A 10,331-nucleotide genomic window follows, 5' to 3' on the forward strand; every position below is an offset into this window, starting at 1 on the left:
AGCGTAGGGGAAAGGGACCTGGGGGTCCTAGTGGACAGCAGGATGACCATGAGCCAGCAGTGTGCCCTTGTGGCCAAGAAGGCCAATGGCATCCTGGGCTGTATTAGAAGGGGTGTGGTCAGCAGGTCGAGAGAGGTTCTCCTCCCCCTCTACTCTGCCCTGGTGAGGCCGCATCTGGAGTATTGTGTCCAGTTCTGGGCCCCTCAGTTCAAGAAGGACAGGGAACTGCTAGAGAGAGTCCAGCACAGAGCCACAAAGATGATTAAGGGGGTGGAACATCTCCCTTATGAGGAGAGGCTGAGGGAGCTGGGTCTCTTTAGCTTAGAGAAGAGGAGACTGAGGGGTGACCTCATTAATGTTTATAAATATGTAAAGGGCAAGTGTTGTGAGGATGGAGCCAGGCTCTTCTCAGTGACATCCCTTGACAGGACAAGGGGCAATGGGTGCAAGCTGGAGCACAGGAGGTTCCACTTAAATTTGAGGAAAAACTTCTTTACTGTAAGGGTGACTGAACACTGGAACAGGCTGCCCAGAGAGGTTGTGGAGTCTCCTTCTCTGGAGACATTCAAAACCCGCCTGGACGCGTTCCTGTGTGATATGGTCTAGGCAATCCTGCCCCGGCAGGGGGATTGGACTAGATGATCTTTCGAGGTCCCTTCCAATCCCTAACATTCTGTGATTCTGTGATTCTGTGATTCTGTGATTCTGTGATTCTGTGATTCTGTGATTCTGTGATTCTGTGATTCTGTGATTCTGTGAAATCAACATTTCTCCAGTAAATTTTATAGTGGTTAATAGTAGCTGGAGATCTTCCCTGGTTACTATACACTTAGACATATTTTTTAGATTATGTTGCGGTTGTAAATAACTGATAGCAAGCTAGTTGATAGCACATGGTAAACTAGATTTTTTTTTCCTGAAAGAATAAGCATGTGATCACCTTCATTGGAATCTGAAACCCATTTGGAAACTAACTTACTGATAAAACTGTTGTAATGGGCTGGATTAGCTACTAGTTCTTAAAAAAAGCCACAAAAGGACTTTGAAAGTTGCTGGGACAAAGTGGGAAAAAGAGAAAATAAGGAATAGCAGTGGGCATTTTTTTTTGTCTTATTCACTTATGTTTAAAATGTACCAAATATAAGATTTGTTGGACTTTTCAATGAGTCGTTAGTGTGACTGAGAGCCTATGTACTTTTTTACTATCTTTGTTGAATGAGGAAATCTGACAAAATTTCTCATATAAATCACATTTAAGTCATAAAACATAAAATTTGTTCTTTCAAAATTTATGTTGAAAAGACTGGAAGGAATGGATTATGTCTGAAGGAGGTCTGCAGACTTCTGCTATTTTAGCAGTTATTTAACAATGTTGTGTACTTTATCCTGTCTCTGATTCCTGCTAAGAAGATGTGCATTTGATTTGTTCCTATTAGACTCGTGAACAGTATAGGAAAAATGTCAAATTTACAAAGATAAAATTCATTTAGTTGGGTACACAATCATTCATCTTAATTATGTCTGACATCTTCACCATTATATAATCAGTTTCCCAGAAGAAAACTCACATTCTGTCTCCTTTAGGAATCCTTCATTGAAGGACACTAGTTATTTCAGTACTCTGAGGAAGGTAATGGTGTAGTTGAAGCATGATGAAAAATAAAGAATAATGGCTCGTATTCATCAAGAAGAGGGAAATACCACACTGTCATGACTGATAACCATAACTCCTAACACTGCTTTCTTGAGGGGTAGTAGACTATAACACATAAGATTCTGAAGCAGGAGATGTATAAACTTTTAACAAAAGACAAATTTTTTTATACATTTTTTGCCTTCATTGAAATAAATGAGAGTTTGGCCCTGAACTCAAAGAGGAAGTATATTAGATAAGTTTTCATTTCCTGTGAGGGATATTTTGCTTATATTATGCAGAGATGAAGAGATACTGAAACCACTAAAAGAGCATATTTTATACCCTAAGCATCTTGATCATCTACATGGAATACTAGTTGTAAACAAAGTAAGACATGTTACCGTATACATAGTATGAAATAAAATACATTGAGACCCTGATAAAGAAATGATTAAAAAAAACCCCATTATTATTAGAATTAGCATTAATGTAGAATCGTCACATTGTAGTAGTACTTACACAATGAATATTTCATTATTCACAAAAGATTAAGTAAAACTTGTAACTCAGATGCCATCTCAGATGAGGCACTAAAGACGATCTCTGTCTTTCAAATGGTCTTTTCCTCTCAAGGAATACAGTTAATAATGCAGGAGGATGTAAGAACTTAATTTTAAAATTCCCTAATTTTTGGAAGTTAGAAGTTCAAAAGAAAATTTGAATCTTAGTAAATACTGTTACACAGCTATGTATATAGGATTCATAAGCATTAAACTACAAGGTCTCTGTAAAAGTAACATGTCCCTCAAAACTGTTTCAACAAAAACATTCAGAAGAGTAGTGTGATTAGGGAATAAAAAGGTTACCTTTATGTACTGTCCTCAGCTCAGAGGAGATCATTGCTGAATAGGTATCTTACACAGACCATCTCAAACTACAACTCGAATTACAAGAAAAATATCTCCCGCCTTAATATTTTCCTGTTTAATATTTCTGCAGAATGAAAGTTCCTTCTAATTAAATTACTCAGGAAGATAAGTTTAAATGATCTGCAAACAATTTTGATTATTAAAAGATTGACTGATTCTGAAATGACAAAACGGTGAAGCTGAATATGCCTCAGTATCCCATGAGTAGATCAACCATTTTTCTTTGTGGCCCTTCTCTTTATTTCTTGCTCTTTGAGGCAAAGACTTTCTCTTGACATGTAAACAAAGCAAGGCTTCATTCTTTGATTTGAGGAAAAGCATTTGTACTAGTATTGAGAATGATGATGATGCAGCTAAGACAGAGGGTCTGAACAAATTCAATGCCCTAATATAGACAACCGTAATCAGAGGATTGGACTACATTTCAGTAACGATGCTGGCACAGTGGTTGCCAGCAAGCTCGTAACTGCTTCATTACCCATGCTTGACCCCTTGTGATGAATATGCTAAGCCATTGTCAGATGACAGATTCAGATGGCAAGGGAACAAGCAAAATAATTACTTTCCCTGAATTAAATTTTTCATCAGAATTGTAATTAAAAATAAAAATAAAAAATGCCATTGGGGGCTGAAAAAGCCCAAACTAAGTGCCAAATTCTGAACTACTGTCATTTGAGTTGCTCTGGCTTCATAGTGAGCTGAAATATGAATTTTTCCTTAGACATATAGAAATGTATTTTGCTTTCTTCACATGCAATCATTCTAGACAATAGCTCTATTGTGATGTTCAAAACATTATTTGTAAGGATAGGCTTACTTAATGAATACTTATCTGTTTTTTCCAAGTCAAAATAGTGTTTCATTCAAGAAGTACCTAAACATTTAGACAGCTTTAAATAAATTTTACATTTTCATTAATTTTTTTTCCTTTTTAAAATGGACTAACTTACAAAAGAGATATATTTTAAATACTTCCCAAATTAAATGAGATTTTTCCTGATGATTAACAAAGTTTACATTGAATGAAATAATATTTTCATATTTTTGCTTTCCAGAAGTAGGTACCTTGGTGTACTTATTTCAGTTTGACTATCAAACTGAAAATGTCTATTATCGCACCCTTTTCCAGTGGTCACCTGGTACTTCAACAGCTAACGAGCAAACTAACAGGAAATTTACCTTTCCCTTAAGCTGTTGGGAAGATTAAAAAAACCAAAAAAACAAATGAGCATATAACAGACAATCAGACAATTTCTGTTAAGAATTTTCCTGGTTGCAAAATGGTAACTTTTAGAAGCTATGGACAGGCAAGACTGATTTTTTAAGATAAATCACTGAAGTACAGGAGTTTAAAGCTGAAATTTGCAGTGGTTGCATCTAAACTGTTGAAATATGAAATATTATCAAGCTAGATCTAAGAGTGTATTGTGACCGTATCCTGATCCTACATTTGGAATGGGTTTGGACATGCATAAACTTCATTTCATCTTCTTCTTCTTTATGGGAAAAACTAGGTTCCTATGAAAGGAAAAATCTGACAGAAAGGCATTTCTGATACATCCTGCTTATCCCCCAAACTAAATGACCAGGCAAGTAGTACCCGGAGGCACAGTAGCACACACACAATTGCTCCAACTGAACATAGCCTTAGGAAGATGGGATAAGTAGGCATCTATAATAACTTTGATCTTTCTTTACTGGCAGTACATGGATTCTAGACAACTACTTCAAGTTAGATGACTTCAGGGGGACTAAAACTAAGTGGGATGAATCATATGTAGATGTTCAGTTTGTAGCTAGCTCAAGACACAGGAAGTTAATTCCCCTCTTCATTAATTTAAGCTTCAATTTCCTATCCCGTCTTTAGAATCATAGAATCGTTTTGGTTGGAAAGGACCTTTAAGATCATGGAGTCCAACCATTAACCTAACACTACGAAGTCCACCACTAAACAATATCCCTAAGCACCACATCTATTTGTCTTTATACCGTCCTTCTTCTTTATACTACCATCTCTTTGAGACAAAGTGCATCTTATTGTATATAAACACAGTACATGGAAGAATCAGGTCTCAATCTTGATAAGGACCTTGGTGCACAATGGTAGTAATAGTGATTAACCAAATGTAAACTTGAATGTTAACAGAGGTTAGCCTTTGAATTACCAAATAGCCCACCATGTTCAAAATGCAAGCTTGAATTAACAAGAAATTCTACAACACACCAGACAGATGAATTCTTGTTCTGTCATTTTGTAAAAAAATTGAACCTGCCAAGATTTAATTACATGTATAGGTTGACACCTCCTGGAGACACTGCGTCTCTTTCTAATGAATCAGAGGACATTCAGCATATGCGACCCTGTGTGTCAAGCCTGGTCTCTTTTTTGTCCTTCTCCTTCTTCCTTGTAGAGTACAGATTAACTTGGCTTTGCTTTTTACAAGACTAGAGCAAAATTGATCCAGAGTGATGATGTTTGACATCAGAGAGGAAAATGTGTATTTGCAAAACCACTAGTGATGATTCATTTACCTTTGCATTAATATCTTGCATATTGCAAGCTATCAGAAATCTGAAACAGATAAAATATTTGTGAAACAATTCTCAATTAGAAAGTGCAGTAAAATCTTAAATGTAACTTTGATTCTGTCTAGTCAGAGGTTCAAATAATGTTTCTATATTGAGGCTCCTGAAGGCTCCATTAAGGTTCAACTTCACCTAATAATCTCATGTTATGTATTAGATTTCAGTTGTAGCTCTTTTGCAGCTTGTTTGCTCCAGTTATAGAGTTAAGAATATTTCTTTCTTTATATGTAGGAAATTTACTATACAAACACAAATGCAGCTCCTCTGAGAAAAGGTTTGATGAGACATGAAATGACCTACAGGTCTGTAAAACTAATGTGTACTAGGTAATTTGGTAGACGAAGAACAGAAGTAGTTGTTATGTGCATAAATATGTAATACTGGAAGAAATCAGCATGGCTTTTGGAAAATGAAGTCTTGCCTCACTTACCTTGTCCAGTAGTCAACAAGCTTGAGAATAGAGTCAATTCCATTGAAATGTATTGTTACATTACCAAAAGGCTTTTGACAAGGAAAGAATACCAAAAGGCTTTTGACAAGGAAAGAATCTTAGAAAAACTTTAGCAAGCCTAAGATAACAGTGAAGGTCCTTGCTTGGTTACAAGGTAGAAAATAGAAGTACAGATAAATGATCAATTTTCATAGTGGAGAGAACTTACAGGGGAGGTCCACAACAATCTGTGCAAGATATGCTGATGCAACATTTCACAAAAGTGAAATGACAAATTTTCTGATGATACTATTTTATTCGTGATAATAAGTACAAGGGCTGTCTGTGAAGAAACATGAAAAGTTCTTAACAATACTGATGGGCAATAAATTCATTAATAAGTGAAACAACCTAAACAAATATAGAACAACATACATAAATAAACATATTGCTTTGAATACAAATTGATGTGTTCTGAGCTGACCACTGTGACTCACTCTGAGATCTAAGGGTTAAGATAAATTGACCCATGTGAATGTTTGTTCAGTATTTAGTAGCAGTAGAAAACAAGCAAACAATTGTAGGTTGAAAATTATTTGAAAAGAATAAGGAACTATTATACCATAGTATAAAGAATTAGGTCACTATATGAATGTACATGCTGGATTTCTAAACATCAAAAAAAAGATATGTTAGAATGGAAAGCTTCAGAAAAGGGAAATAGGGAAATGTATGAAATTACTTCCGTGTGAGGAATGACTGAGCCACAACTAAATAAACTTGGACTCTTAATTATGAGCAAAATATGAAGGAGGACTTGACAGAGGTTTGTATGATCAAGAGGGGCATGGAAAATATGGGCAAGGGGGCAAGCAGGATAGGGATTGATTTTCCATTTCTTTTTCCAACACAAAATTAAGAGACATATGAATCCAGGAGGAGACAGGTTCAAAACAGGAGGAGGTGATTCTTCAAGCAATGGGTTGTCAAGCTGTCTTCTTCCTGGGAATCTGTGCTTGTTAAAAATTTAACAAGTTTGTTGGAGACTGACAATTAATGGAAGAAGAATCACAGAACCTCTGAGGATTGAAGGGGTCCCTGGATATTGTCTAGTTGAACACCCTTGCTCAAGCAGGGTCAGCTACTGCAGGTTGCTCTGGAACATGTCTCCACAGATGAAGTCTCCGCAACCTGTTGGGGCAATCTGTTTCAGTGTTTGATCACCCTCACAGTGTTTTCTTTTTCTTATGCTTAAATGGAATTACCTGTATTTCAATATGTGTTCATTGAGTCTTGTCCTGATGCTGGACACCACTGGGGAGAGTCTGGATCCATCTTTTTTACCTCCTCCCATCATGTATTTACATACACTGATAAGAATCCCTTCAAGCCTTGCCTTCTTCTCTTCTCTTCTCTTCTCTTCTCTTCTCTTCTCTTCTCTTCTCTTCTCTTCTCTTCTCTTCTCTTCTCTTCTCTTCTCTTCTCTTCTCTTCTCCTCCTGACCCACTTAATGCATGAGGGAAAGGCTGTGCCTGTTTTTTACCTGGACTTTAGTAAAGCCTTTGACACCATTTCCCACAGCATTCTCCTGCAGAAACTGTCTGCTCATGGCTTGGATGGGTGTAATCTTTGCTGGGTAAAAACTAGCTGGATGGCCGGGCCCAAAGAGTTGTGGTGAATGGAGTTAAATCCAGTTGGCGGCCAGTCACAAGTGGTATTCCCGAGGGCTCAGTATGGAGAACAGTTCTCTTTAATACTGTGGGAATATAACGGAAGATTGGTGAGGAGGATTATAAACATGCTCAAGTGACCTGCAGCTGGAATGTCGAAAAACATATATATCATACTAATTTTAGTCTGTGTACTTGACAAGTAGAACATATGTGTTTAGATAACATAGGCCTGTAAGAGTCAGAGGCACCTTATCAAACATGCTTGAGATTCCTGTCCTGACGTAAGAAAGATCAAAGTGCAGTGGAAAACTACACCTGCAAAAAATCCCTGATATACAGGTGAAAGCAAAAGGTTCAAAAACTCTCTCTAGGAAGGACCCAGCTCCATGGTGCTTGCATTCCCACTTGTGTACTTCTGCCCAAGTGCTACTTCAGAGACCCCTCCGTTTGCGAGGTAATGAAAATAAATTTCCTCCTTGCATTTCATACATGGTTTTGCAGTTGTTCCTGCATCCTGCCAGTGTCAGCTCACACAAATATTCTCATCAGTGATCTGGATGATGGGATCAAGTGCACCCTCAGTAAATTCGCAGACGATACCTAGTTGCTCAGGAGTGTTGATTTGCTTGAGGGTAGGAAGGCTCTGCAGATGGATCTGGACAGGCTGGAGCAATGGGCCAAGGCCAATTATATGAGGTTCAACAAGGCTAAGTTCTGGTCCTGCACTTGGGTCACAACAACCCCATGCAATGCTACAGGCTTGGGGAAGAGTGGCTGGAAAGTTGCCTGGCGCAAAAGGAGCTGAGGGTGTTGGTCGGCAGTCAGCTGAATACAAGTCGTCAACGTGCCCAGGTGGCCAAGAACGCCAACAGTATCCCGGCTTGAATCAGAAATAGTGTGGCCAGCAGGACTAGGGAGGTGATTGACCCCCTGTCCTTAGCACTGGTGGGGACTCACCTTGAGTACTGTGTTCAGTTTTGGGCCCCTCGCTACAAGCAAGACATTGAGGTGCTTAAGTGTGTCCAAAGAAGAGCAATGAAGCTGGTGAACGGTCTAGAGAGTAAGGCTTATGAGGGAACTGAAGTTGTTCAGTTTGGAGAAAAGGATGTTCAGGGGAGACCTTATTGCTCTCTACAACTACCTGAAAGGAGGTTGTAGCTAGGTGGGTGTCAGTCTCTTCTCCCAAGTAACAAGTGATAGGATGAGAGGAAATGGCTTCAAGTTTTGACAGGGGAGGTTTAGATTGGATATTAGGAAAAATTTCTTCACCGAAAGGGTTGTCAAGCACTGGAACAGGCTGCCCAGGGAAGTGGTTGATTCACCATCCCTGGAGGTATTTAAAAGATGTGTAGATGTGGCATTTAGGGACATGGTGTAGTGGTGGACTTGGCAGTGTTAGGTTAACAGTTGGACTTGGTGATCCTAAAGGTCTATTCCCTTATTACAGATGCTCCAGTCCCTTCATCATCTCTGTGGTCCTTTGCCGGGCCAGCTCCAGTATGTCCACATCTCTTTCATACTGGGAAGTCCAAACCTGGACTGAGTACTCCCGATGTGTGTCACCAGTGCTGAACAGAGGTGAAGGATCACCTCCTTTGACATGCTGGCCACTGAGGCCACAGAGAGTTAGAAAAAAAATACGAATGACAGCTGGTTTAGGACAGTTCTGTAGATGAGGGAACAGCCTGCCACAGCAGTGTAACTTATGATACTGATGCATGATTATCACACCAGTGCTAACGGGAAGTCAAATATTCACTTAGCACTCTGGCCAGGAATTTTTGTACAGGCTACCGAACAAGCTTGATTCATTTACCCAAATGTCGGTGTTAATTGGCATTTGAGATGTTATAGGATATTAGAGATATCAGGAAGGCTGACAAACATGACTTGGAACTGATGGAAGAACTGTTCACTTGTGAAGCAGAACGTGAAGGCAAGGCATTGTACCTTAAGCATCTCAAACTGCATTAGACAACTGTGTGTGGGCTGCCAAGTCATCACAGATGAGTTCATCTTGAATTTATGTGTTTTCTGACAACAGTCCTTGTCTTTCATAATATTTCTTTTATATTACAAAAGATTGTAAAAGAAAATATATACTTAAGTGGAAAAAATTCCACTCGTATTATCTTTGTTGGTGCAACAGACTCATAGGTGGCAGGAAATTATATAATTGAGAGACTTTTAATTTCTTTGGAGGAATACTTGCTTCTGTCTGGATAAAAATGCTCATAAAAGTAATTGGTGTTATTGTCAAGGTCTTTCTTCTAGTTTAGACTGGCACAGAATTTTCAACATGTACCTGTATGAGTCCTAATTCAGAGGAGATCGTTCAATGGTTCAATAGTTATGTCACCAATACAGACTTCAATAGTTATCAGTCATACTCATGAAATCACAAAGTAATTGTGTCCACTGTGATGCTTATAGATTTGATGCCAATGACATCCTGGCCTCTATTAGAAATAGTGTAGCCAGCCGGTCTAGGGAAGTGATTGTCCCTCTGTACTCGGCACTGGTGAGGCCACACCTTGAGTACTGTGTCCAGTTCTGGGCCCCGCACTTCAAGAAAGATGTTGAGGTGTTGGAGCGAGTCCAGAGGAGGGTGACCAAGCTGGTGAAGGGTCTGGAGGGTCTGACCTATGAGGAATGGCTGAGGGAGCTGGGGTTGTTTAGCCTGGAGAAGAGGAGGCTCTGAGGTGACCTTATTGCAGTCTACAACTACCTGAAGGGAGGTTGTAGTGAAGTGGGAGTTGGCCTCTTCTCCTGGGCAACTAGCGATAGGGCAAGAGGGCACAGCCTCAAGCTTCACCAGGGGAGGTTCAGGTTGGACATCAGGAAGAATTTCTTTACAGAAAGGGTTGTTAGACATTGGAATGGGCTGCCCAGGGAGGTGGTGGAGTCACCATCTCTGAATGTGTTTAAGAAAAGCCTGGACATGGCACTTAGTGCCATGGTCTAGTTGACAGGGTGGTGTCAGGGCAGCGGTTGGACTCGATGATCCCTGAGGTCTCTTCCAACCTGGTTGATTCTGTGATTACAATTTTGATTTTTTTATGAGAGTCACTTCTATT

General features: G+C 39.2%; 1 pseudogene; it reads left to right on the plus strand.

Moving 5' to 3' along the window:
* The window catches only part of LOC137661088 (uncharacterized), a 56,530-nt pseudogene extending 47,898 nt beyond the window's left edge, over positions 1-8,632 (plus strand).
* Positions 8,633-10,331: the final 1,699 nt, after the last annotated feature.

Source organism: Nyctibius grandis, chromosome 1, assembly GCF_013368605.1.
Source record: "Nyctibius grandis isolate bNycGra1 chromosome 1, bNycGra1.pri, whole genome shotgun sequence".
Taxonomy (NCBI): Eukaryota; Metazoa; Chordata; class Aves; order Nyctibiiformes; family Nyctibiidae; genus Nyctibius; species Nyctibius grandis.